We start from the raw sequence: 10,410 nt of genomic DNA, 5'->3' as shown, positions 1-10,410 counted from the left end.
GCAGCACTGTCTTCTGCCTACTCCTTGGGACTTCTCATGTGCTTTTCTGTTGTTTTAATTGAAAATCCCTGATGACTCTATTTTACCAATAAAGACTCAGGGGCCAGACGCTGTGGTGAAACCCTGCTATCTCAGAGAGGCAGAGAAAGTACCCAGCTGAACTTCCTACTCAGCTCACATCCCAATGGAGAAGGCCCAAAAAGGCTCACTAGCTCAGCTGACAGCCCAGGAGGAAAAGGCCAGAAAACACAAGTCCAAAGACTTGCTAGCTCAAAGCCCAAAAAGCCAAAGGCCGAGGAGCTGAGGAGCTCAAGAGCTAGAAAGCTAAGAGTCAAGCTAAAAGCCCAAGTTAAAGAAGCGCCAAACACCAAAGACCCCCTTCTACTTCTGCACGCTGTCCTAAATACTCCTCAACTCAAAGTCCCTCCTACTCTAATTCCTGTCCGGTGGGTTTTTGCTCCACTTCTTGACCGAGGGTCAACTTTATTAAATCCAGTGAGTATATAGCCCTTGGATTAAAAGTGTGTGTTAGGGCTCCACCACACCAGACAAAAGACAGGTTTTTACAGTTCACAATCTCAGGGATCCCAACGGGATCAAAGACCCTGTAACACTTTTCCTCTCCTTGGAAGGCAGAGTTCCTGTGAGGACCATTTTGTTGTCCAATCCCCGATACCTTGCCTTCAGGTTTCATGGCTTGCCTGAAAATATAATTTCTGGCCACACTCACCCAGCCCTATAAGATGGAGGAACCTAAGGCTCTCTTTGCTTTCTTGGTATGAAAGCCAGGCCAGTTGACCCTTGTAGCAACAGAGCTCTCTTGTCTAGTCCAGCTGGCTCTGTTATAGACAAGGCAAGCTCTGACTCCAGGCCAGAGATTGATCCTGGCTGTAGCATTTTTTGAAGGGACATGTACCCTTCATCTCCCCTTGGCTTGTGCACGCTGACTGCCAGCAGGCCTGGCTCACAGCCACCTTGGCAGAGAGGAATTTATATAGCCTGATTATTTTAATTTTAGTGTCTCCCCAAATTCCTAATTCTAGGGAGAAATAAAACCCAAATAGTCTTTATGACATGCTGGCTTAAAGATGGAGTGCTTGGGGCAGGCAGGCAGGAGATCAAGGTAAGGGCACCTGACTCAGAAATAAGTCAGTTCTTCATCTAATAATGACATGTAAGCTTTATAGTAACAGGCAACACGTAGGAAGCATTTACTAGATCCTAAGAATTGCACCAGGAATTTATTTTTTCTTAATTACCACCCTATGTATTAGGTCTTTTTTTTTTTAACCCTTCTTTATAGATTAGAGAGTTGAGGCTGGGACATTAAATAACTTGCCAAGTTTAGTATGTAGTGGAGTTGGGCTCACATCTGAAGGCAGGAGAGCCCTTCGGAGGTTTTATGCTTTACAGATGAGACTATCCAACAACATTATAGTTTTCAGTGCAGAGTGTAGCAAAGACAGTTCGCCAAAACAACAGGTTCTAGATTGACCTGTGCATGACCTGCAATACTTCCTGGGTGTTTGAATCTCTCCTCACTCTGTTTTCTCACCTTTCAAATGACAGTGCAACTCATAATTCATACCATGAAGACCAAGTCCGAAAGCACAGTGATGCCTCTGGCCCTTGCCTGGCATGTAGACAGTGACAATAAATGGCAATAATGAATGCAGTAATGGTACGAAGAGATACCTAAAACACTGCAGTTAGTCTCCTGTCCTTATTCAGCTATTAGCTGGTAACGCCGCCATTAACCTTTGCAGTAGGGTGTGTTGTCTCTGGGAGGCCTAGTTAAAAAGAAAACACCTTAGAGGGAAATCACTATGATCATTAAACCATGATCATTCTATGTTATTATCTTAATTAATAACCAAGCTATGTATTGTGTAAGCCTTCTGGAAAGTAAGATGGTTGCTTGTAAAACTGCCTTTAAATTGGTATACTACTAACAGCTACTTCTGTTTGATCTTCTGTGGTTCAAGGTCTTTTATTTTATTAATAATTACAGGCACCCTGTGGGGATGCTATTATTGTCTTTTGATTTATGAGGCTTACGAAAAGTTAAGGGAGATTCAACAGTCACCTGAGTGTAAGTGGTGGAGAAAGGATTTTGTCTGAAGGCCTACTACTACAGGACTCATGTTTGTCTCTGCTGCTGTGATAAAACACCAGCCCAAAGAAGCTTGGGGAGGAAATGGTTTGTTTATTTTCTTTCTTTCTTTTCTTTTTTTTTTTTTTTTTGAGACAGGGTTTCTCTGTGTAGCCTTGGCTATCATCCTAGACTCACTTTGTAGACCAAGCTAGCCTCAAACTCACAGCAATCCTCCTGCCTCTGCCTCCCGAGTGCTGGCATTAAAGGTGTGCACCACCACTGCCCGGCCCAGAAATGGTTTATTTTGTCTCACAGCTGGCAGTTCATCATGGAGGTAAATCAGGGCAGGAACTGAAAGCAGGAACTGAAGTAGGGACTGCAGGAGCACTTCATACAGGTTTGTTTTCCAGGGTTCACTCAGCTATTTTTTTTCCTATAACCCAAGATTACCTGCCCAGGGATGACACTGCCAATAGCGGCCTGAGCCCTCCTACATCAATGACTAATCAAGAAAATTCCCCACAGACATGTCTACAGGTGAATTAGATGGGGGCATTTTCTTAACTAAGGGTCTCTCTTCCTGGAGGACTTCAGCTTATGTCACGCTGACAAACAAAACAAACAAACAAACAAACAAACAAACAAACAAAAAACACTAACCAGCACATCTAGTAAGTTTTTCCACTCTTGGGCTTGGACAGCTCACTTTCATGAAAGCATTCTCAGTAGATAATACAGCAACCAAAGAAGCTATTTGCTAAAAGGAAACAGAAATCCACAATAATATGATGTACTAGGTTCTTCATCCAACACTTTGATCTAAAATTAGAACATCAAGAGGCAAGCTCTCACACAAACGTAACAGCATACGTCAACCACAGACTACATGAATTAAGCAACAGAAAACACCCGAAGAAGCCATCTTTAGCAAAAAGAATAGAATTCAAGATAGGCTCACAGAGTACGTAAACAGTTCTCAAAATTAGACAATAATGATGTTGTTCAGTGTCCTGGGTTCCACTTCCGCTGGGCTGGTCCAGGTGCTGTTTGCTTCCAGACGGGAGCAGTCAGACCTCTAGGCCGGGGTGTGGAACGGCTTTCCCACCAGGTATTACAGTTAGCTCTTTCAGAATGCGATTGCTGGTGTCAGATGGCAGTGGAAACTCGGGAATTCCACAAGACCCCGATAATAATACCAAACGTGTTACACCTCTTTGTGAAGCTGCCATTCTAAGCACGACAGAGGATGTGGATGGACAGATGAATGTTTTGTAACTGGCCGGAAGGTTCACTGAGATGCACGCCCAGGTTCACAGAGATGCATGCCCAGGTTCACAGAGATGCATGCCCAGGTTCACTGAGATGCACGCCCAGGTTCACTGAGATGCACGCCCAGGTTCACTGAGATGCACGCCCAGGTTCTGCACACCCAGGTTCTGCACACCCAGGTTCACTGAGATGCACGCCCAGTGAACGATCAGCAGCAAGCTTGCAGTGATGGAGTAGCGTTCAGCAGCTGCTGAGGCAAGTCCTGCCATAGCTGCCTGACCAGGAGTTGAGCCCCAGGTGGTCCCAGCAGGCCTGGCAGGTAAGCTCAGCATCCAGCAGTGATTTTTTTTTTTTAGGGAGGAGAGGAGCCCTTCCTTCCCCCAGAATAAATGTAGTCTCCAACAGTCATGGTGGAGGAATGGCATCAACATGAAGGAGCAAGCCTTTATTTTCATGAATTAGGGATTTATAAACCTTAGGCAGTGGGGAGGGGGTTGAGGATGAATGTGTCTGGTTTTCAGGGGCTAGGGTGCTAGAGTTCCTTGATCTGCATACACATTTACAGCACCACATTTACAAGCAGTAGCACGGGTCCTATTACAAGAAGGAGAGCAAGGTACTTAATTATCCAATGGGTGGGGGAAGAACTTCCAGGTACAATGAAAGGTCATTTGCTGAAGGCCAGGATCTCCTGAGCATAGGATAGGGCGTTTCCAGGAATCCCAGGTGCTTGCTGAACAGGTTCTATCAGGAAAGGGTTGGGCCTGTAATTTTTCCTTCTAGCTATTTGATGCTCTTTAGAGTTTCTAGGGTTCCGAGAAGGGGCCCCCACTGAGAAAGAGAGTGCTGTCACTGTCTACCAAGCCCAGAGGCTATGCGAAACACTAGACTTCAACCTCTCCAGCACAGCCTCACATGATGAGAGTAAGAAATGTGTTTCTAGATGTTGCTCAGTTGGTAGAGTAATTGTATAGCATGCCCAAGGCCTTGGGTTTGAGTTCTGGTATCACGTCAGCCAGGTGTACTGGGGACCATCTATACATTTGAGAGGTGGAGGTGGAGGCAGAAGGATCAGGAAGTCAAGCCAGCCTAGGGTATATAAGACTCAAAAAAAAAAAAAAAAAAGGAAATAATTTATTTCTAGAGTTGTGTAAATGATTAATGTATGGAGTTTCTTGGATGCTGTAATAGTGGGCAGATTGGTGTAAATATTGCATTCAATTATAAAAAGAAAAGCATATTAAATCAAGTTAAAAAGAGAAAAGATCTATATTTTAAACTCTTAAGTAGTAAACTTCAAAATGCTTAGATAGTAGCATCATTACCGTTTAAGGAGGAGTTTACCACAGAGTTTCCTAACCTAGATGAGGACTATTAGGGGTATACTGAGGAGAGGGACAGAGGGGGGTCCACATGTTCACAAACCAGAATGGACATTGTATCTCTTGACCACATATTCCATCGCCTTGGCAACATTAGGATGCAGGACCTTTGGTTTGGGTCTCAGCATGCTGACTGCATTGGCTGTCTTTCTTGTCCCTGGGACCAAATACAAGGCAGAAGGAACTTGAGTGGCAAGGGATCTCTTTTGGCTCACAGCTCAGAGGTCCATCACGGTAAGGAAGTCATGGGTGGCTGAAGTGGGACCGTCCCTGAAAGACTGCAGCTGCCAGCACAGGCCCTCAGGTGTCCCCAACAGGGAAGCAGAGAGCTAGAGCACAGCCAGAGTGCTGCTGTAATCCCCCAACGCTGGTTCCTAGGAGCCTATGTCATAGCTTTCACCACCAGCTACATGATCCTGTAGGGGACATTTCACACTCAGACCATAGCTGTGACCCACTTCCTCCATAATGCTGTGACTCTTTGGTCACTGTGTTTTAAAAACAGATGAATAATTATGCCTCCAGCCCAGAAAGCACCTGGAAAGATTTCCATGGCAGTAGCTGCTACTAAACCGAGAAGCTACTTTCCTCTGGATTATATCACGCCAGCAGTCATTGTATTTTCTCGTGCAAATCAGAAGTGCCCCCTGATACTGGTGTGAGGCTTTGCTTGCTAAAATGGATAAACTGCTAATAAAATTCATGCATATTGTCTTAGCTACTTTTCTATTGCTGTGAGGACACCACACCATGATCAAGGTAAGTTAAAGAAGGCGTTTACCGGGGCTTACAGTTTCAGAAGGTGACTGTATGACCATCATGGTGGGTAGTATGGAAGTAGATAGGCAGGCATTGGAGCAGTGTCTTGAGAGCTCACATCCTTACCTGTATGTGGGAGGCAGTAAGAGTGAGCTGGACACTCGGGAGTAGGGGCAGCCTGGTCTACAAAGTGAGTCCAGGACAGCCAAGGCTACACAGAGAAACCCTGTCTCGAACCTCCGCTCCCTCCCCCCCAAAAAAGAGTGAATTAGAAACGGCATCAGTTTTTGAAACCTCGAAGCCCCACCCCCAGTGACATACTTCCTCTAGCAAAGCCCACCCCCAGGGACATACTTCCGCTAACAAAGCCCACCCCCAGTGACATACTTCCGCTAACAAAGCCCACCCCCCGTGACATACTTCCGCTAGCAAAGCCCACCCCTTCTAATCCTTCCTAAGCAGTCCCACCACCTGGGAACCAAGCACTCAAATGTGTGTGCCTACAGGAGCCATTCTCATTCAAACCGTTACATTTACCAACAGCATTTTTGCTTTTTAGAAATATGGGTACCAAGGAGGGGGGGGAGAAGCATCAGAGTATCAGGGATCCTTCTCTGAGGATGACTATGTAAGACAGACAAACACAGCCCCTTGTATCAGCCAGATAATAGTAACAGGCCCCACCCTATGATTTCCTAAACCCTGGACTTTTTGACTAGGATTATAGTACCAGTCATGAAATTCCCTTCTATAGGGAAGGCCTCAAATCCAACCAAAATTCGACTATCTCTTAACGGTCTTGCCACTATTCCACCAGTGGGCGGGCACATCCTGTCTGGCGGGTCAGTACTGTAGCCCATGGGCTCTAGCGTTGGGCAAGTCCATTGATGCTTTTCTCTTCTAGCAGCTTGCAAACAATATGCGAGCTAGCTGTCAGGGAGGGATTTTCCAAGTCAGTTTGAAATTAAGTTCTCTATGTCCTGCAGCCAAAGGGTGGGGTGTCTTCAGGAACAAGAACTGACCTAGCCAAAATTCCACAGCTGGGGGAAGTGATACCCAAGCCCCACCCCTGACTGAGGAGTTACTGTCTGTTGGCAACAGCTGGGGGAGAAAGAATCACTCCTTTTTTTTTTTTTTTAAGGGTGTGGACACTGGTAAGTTCTACAGTGAAGAGTACATGGCTCCACACCCATGTGCTAATTGGCCTTAGTGGGTTATTGAAAGAATGAGAGAGAGAGAGAGAGAGAGAGAGAGAGAGAGAGAGGGAGGGAGAGAGAAAAAGAGAGAGAGAGAGAGAGAGGGAAGGAGAGGGAGGGAGGGAGGGAGGGAGGGAGAGAGAGAGAGAGAGAGAGAGAGAGAGAGAGAGAGAGAGAGAGAGAGAGAGGGAGAGAATGAACATGGGAGGAGATGTGTGTGTTAGGGAGGACATCTGAGGAGGTGAAGGGGGAGATGTGGGAGGGTGTCACCATATTTCACAGTATACACATATGAAGTTCTCAAGAACAAGGAAAAATATATTAAAATAAAATACAGTAAAAATACTTCTACATGTCACAGACAGACAATAGGATTAGGTTTATTGAAAAGAGTAGGATGGAAGGATGGATGGGGGAGGGGAGCAAGTTTACAGAAGTTAATGACCAATGATCAGTTAGGGAAAGTATCAAGAACTGGAGGGGATAGGCACTGGCTGCTCACGGCTTTAATCCCAGCACTCAGGAGGCAGAGGCAGGCAGATCTCTGAGTTCGAGGCCAGCCTGGTCTACGGAGTCCAGGACAGCCAAGGCTACACAGAGAAACCCTGTCTCAGAAAACCAAACCAAACTAAACAAAAAATAAAATGAACAAACCACTACAGGGAACAAATAATGTTATATAGACTGAACATATTGTATTTATTTATCTAGGAACACACACATCACCCACCTCGACCACCAGCAACAATTATTAAAGAAAAAGAGGCCAGAAATTTTAAGGAGAGCAAGGTGAGTGAGTATATGGTGTGTGTGTGTGTGTGTGTGTGTGTGTGTGTGTGTGTGTATGCATATGTGGTGTGTATGCGTGTGCATGTGTGTGTGTGTGGTGTGTGTGTCTGTGTGTGTGGTGTGTGGTGTGTGTGTGTGTGGTGTGTGTGTGTGTGTGTGTGTGTGTGTGTGTGTGTGTAATGTCAGAGGAGGAAAGGGGAGGAAGAAATGATGGAACTATATTATAATCCCAAAAATGTTAAATGGTGGAAAACTTTTGCATAGTTTGTCCTAGAATTTTACTGGTTGAAAACTGAAGTCTAGTGTTCTGTGAAATGCTTTGGTTTTAGCCAAACCAGGATGGTTGGCTTTCTGCTTTATGACTTGAGAGCATACACGGTGGGCAATACCATTTATCAAGCTGAAGTGAGTAAGGGGGACAGAAGGCTGGATGACGGATACCAAACACAGCTGGGTAAGAGGAGTACAGTCTACTGCTCCACAGCAAGGTGATGTGGGGCTACCATTTATAGCAACGCATTAACAGTTTTACTGCTGCTCTTCCACAGGTCCTGAGTTCAATTCCCAGAAACCACATGGTGGCTCACAACCATCTATAAAGTGATCTGATGCCCTTCTTCTGGGCCGCACGTGTACATACAGGCAGAGCACTGTATACAAACTAAATAAATCTGTAGCACTCGGGAGGCAGAGACAGGCAGATAGCTGCAAGTTCGAGGCCAGCCTGGTCTACAGAGTGAGTTCAGGACAGTGAGTTGAGAAAAACCAACAAAACAAAACAAAACAAAAACAATTTTACTGAAAAATGAGAAGAGAGCAATGTGAAGGTTCCTAACACAGAGAATGATAGAAATGCTTATTATCCCTCGTCCCGTTCCATGTTATATACAGACATTGAACAACCATGCTGTGCCTGCTAAATCTATAATTACTATGTGTCAAAAATTCAAATCCCAGCAAAATCCACATACACAGTGAGTGGGGTATGAAGTAGAGTTTGGTGATAACACAGTCTTATATAAAGTGTGTCTGAGATGCTTGTGGTCACACTTCCTCTAAACTGCCCCCCCAACCCCTCCAATCCATCCTTAACCCCACTCTTTCCAACAAGCCTGATACCATAATGTCTGTGTGTGGCATGTAGAAATAATTTCTTTTTTATTTATTTATTTTTTTAAAGTTTTTTTTTTTTCGAGACAAGGTCTCTCTGTGTATCCTTGGCTATCCTGGACTCACTTTGTAGACCAGGCTGGCCTCAAACTCACAGTGATTGCACTGCCTCTGTCTCCGGAGTGCTGGGATTAAAGGCATGCACCACCACACCCGACATAATTTCTTTTTTACTGTGCTTTATTTTAATATATATATTTTTATTCTTGAGTCAGCATTACAGCCAAGTGGCCAGAGGAGAGATCAAACCAGTTGACAAAAGCTTGATCATCATAAGCTGATGATCTCAAGCATCACTGGGCACAAGTGATCAAGATTGTGGAGCAGGCACTATGAGCTATGACCGTTCTGTGTATGTTTAATATTTAATTATTTAAATACTTAATTCAAGACGTGTGTGTGTGTGTGTGTGTGTGTGTGTGTGTGTGTGTGTGTATGCATGCGTGTGTGCTACTGTGCAAATGTGGAGGCCAGGGGACAACTTGTGGGAATTAGTTTTCCTCTTGACCATGTGGGACCAAGCTTTAGGCCATGAGGCTTGGTGCCTTAACCTCCTGAGTCATCATCTCACTGGCTGTCAGTTGAATTTCTGCTCTTATTTGATCTCCAGAGCAAGCTGGAGATAAAGATTACTATCTCCCTTTACCGGGGAGGAAACAGGCTCAGAGATGATAAGGAGCTTGTACAGAATTGAAAGTTAAAGAGTGAGCAGAGGTTCAAGGGGAGGAGGCTGCAAATACAGGTCAGAGCACTCAAGTGGCAGACACCTCTTAAGAGGAGGCATGTTGTTGGTTTGGTAAGTTTCAGACCCAGGACAAGGCTCAGGTGCCTATTTAACATATTAGAGCAGTCCTAGCCTCCAGGTTCTCCCAGCATCCCTCAGTCCCTACCTGTTACAGATTAAGGCTGGCATAACCCCTCCCCCTCTTCCCTTTCTACCCAGAACTCTCCAGTCCAGGGCCTGGGCTGTGCTTGCCCAGAGACTTTTTCCTATATGATCCAGACTTTTTGTACATTTGGCTTCCTGGCTGCTATACTTTTTCCCCTCTCCAAACCCTCCCCCGCACCTCCACCCCCTTCTCCTCCCAAGACAAGATGGGATGGAGAGATGGCTCAGTGGTAAGGCCACTGGCTGCTGCTTCAATTCCCAGCACTCACAAGACAGCTAACAACTGTCTGTGACTCTAGCCCCAGGAGATCTGACACCCTCTTCTGGCTTCTGAAGGCACTGCACACACATGGTGCACAGATAGACATTGAGGCAAATGCATTAAAAATACAAATAAATAAAGTTTCATCAGGAAAAAAAAAAAAAAAAAGGGAGCCTAGCTGAGAAGTACAAGCAGGTCAGTCAGTGTGACCAGAAGTGAAGTCTGAGGCAGGGACTGAGGTGATGGTGCTGGCATGCCGAGGGCCACCGAAGCCACAGAAGGGACCTGAAGCAAGAGATAAACAAAGCAGATGTCTTTCACTTAAATAATTTGAGACAGTTTGGCTTCAAATTCCTTGGTAGTTGAGAATAACCTTGTAGACCAGGCATGGTGGAGCACACCTTTAATCCCAGCACACCAGACGCAGAGGCCGGTGGATATCTGTGAGTTCGAGGCCAGCCTGGTCTACAAAGCAGGACAGCCAAGGCTACACAGAGAAACCCTGGGGGGGACAGAGAGAGAGAGAGAGAGAGAGAGAGAGAGAGAGAGAGAGAGAGAGAGAGAGAAGACAATAACCTTGAACTCCCCGTGGCTCTGTC

Source organism: Acomys minous, assembly GCF_964271855.1.
Source record: "Acomys minous genome assembly, chromosome: 6".
NCBI classification, from domain to species: domain Eukaryota; kingdom Metazoa; phylum Chordata; class Mammalia; order Rodentia; family Muridae; genus Acomys; species Acomys minous.
The sequence above is the reverse complement of the archived record's forward strand: the minus strand, read 5'-3'. Positions refer to the sequence as shown.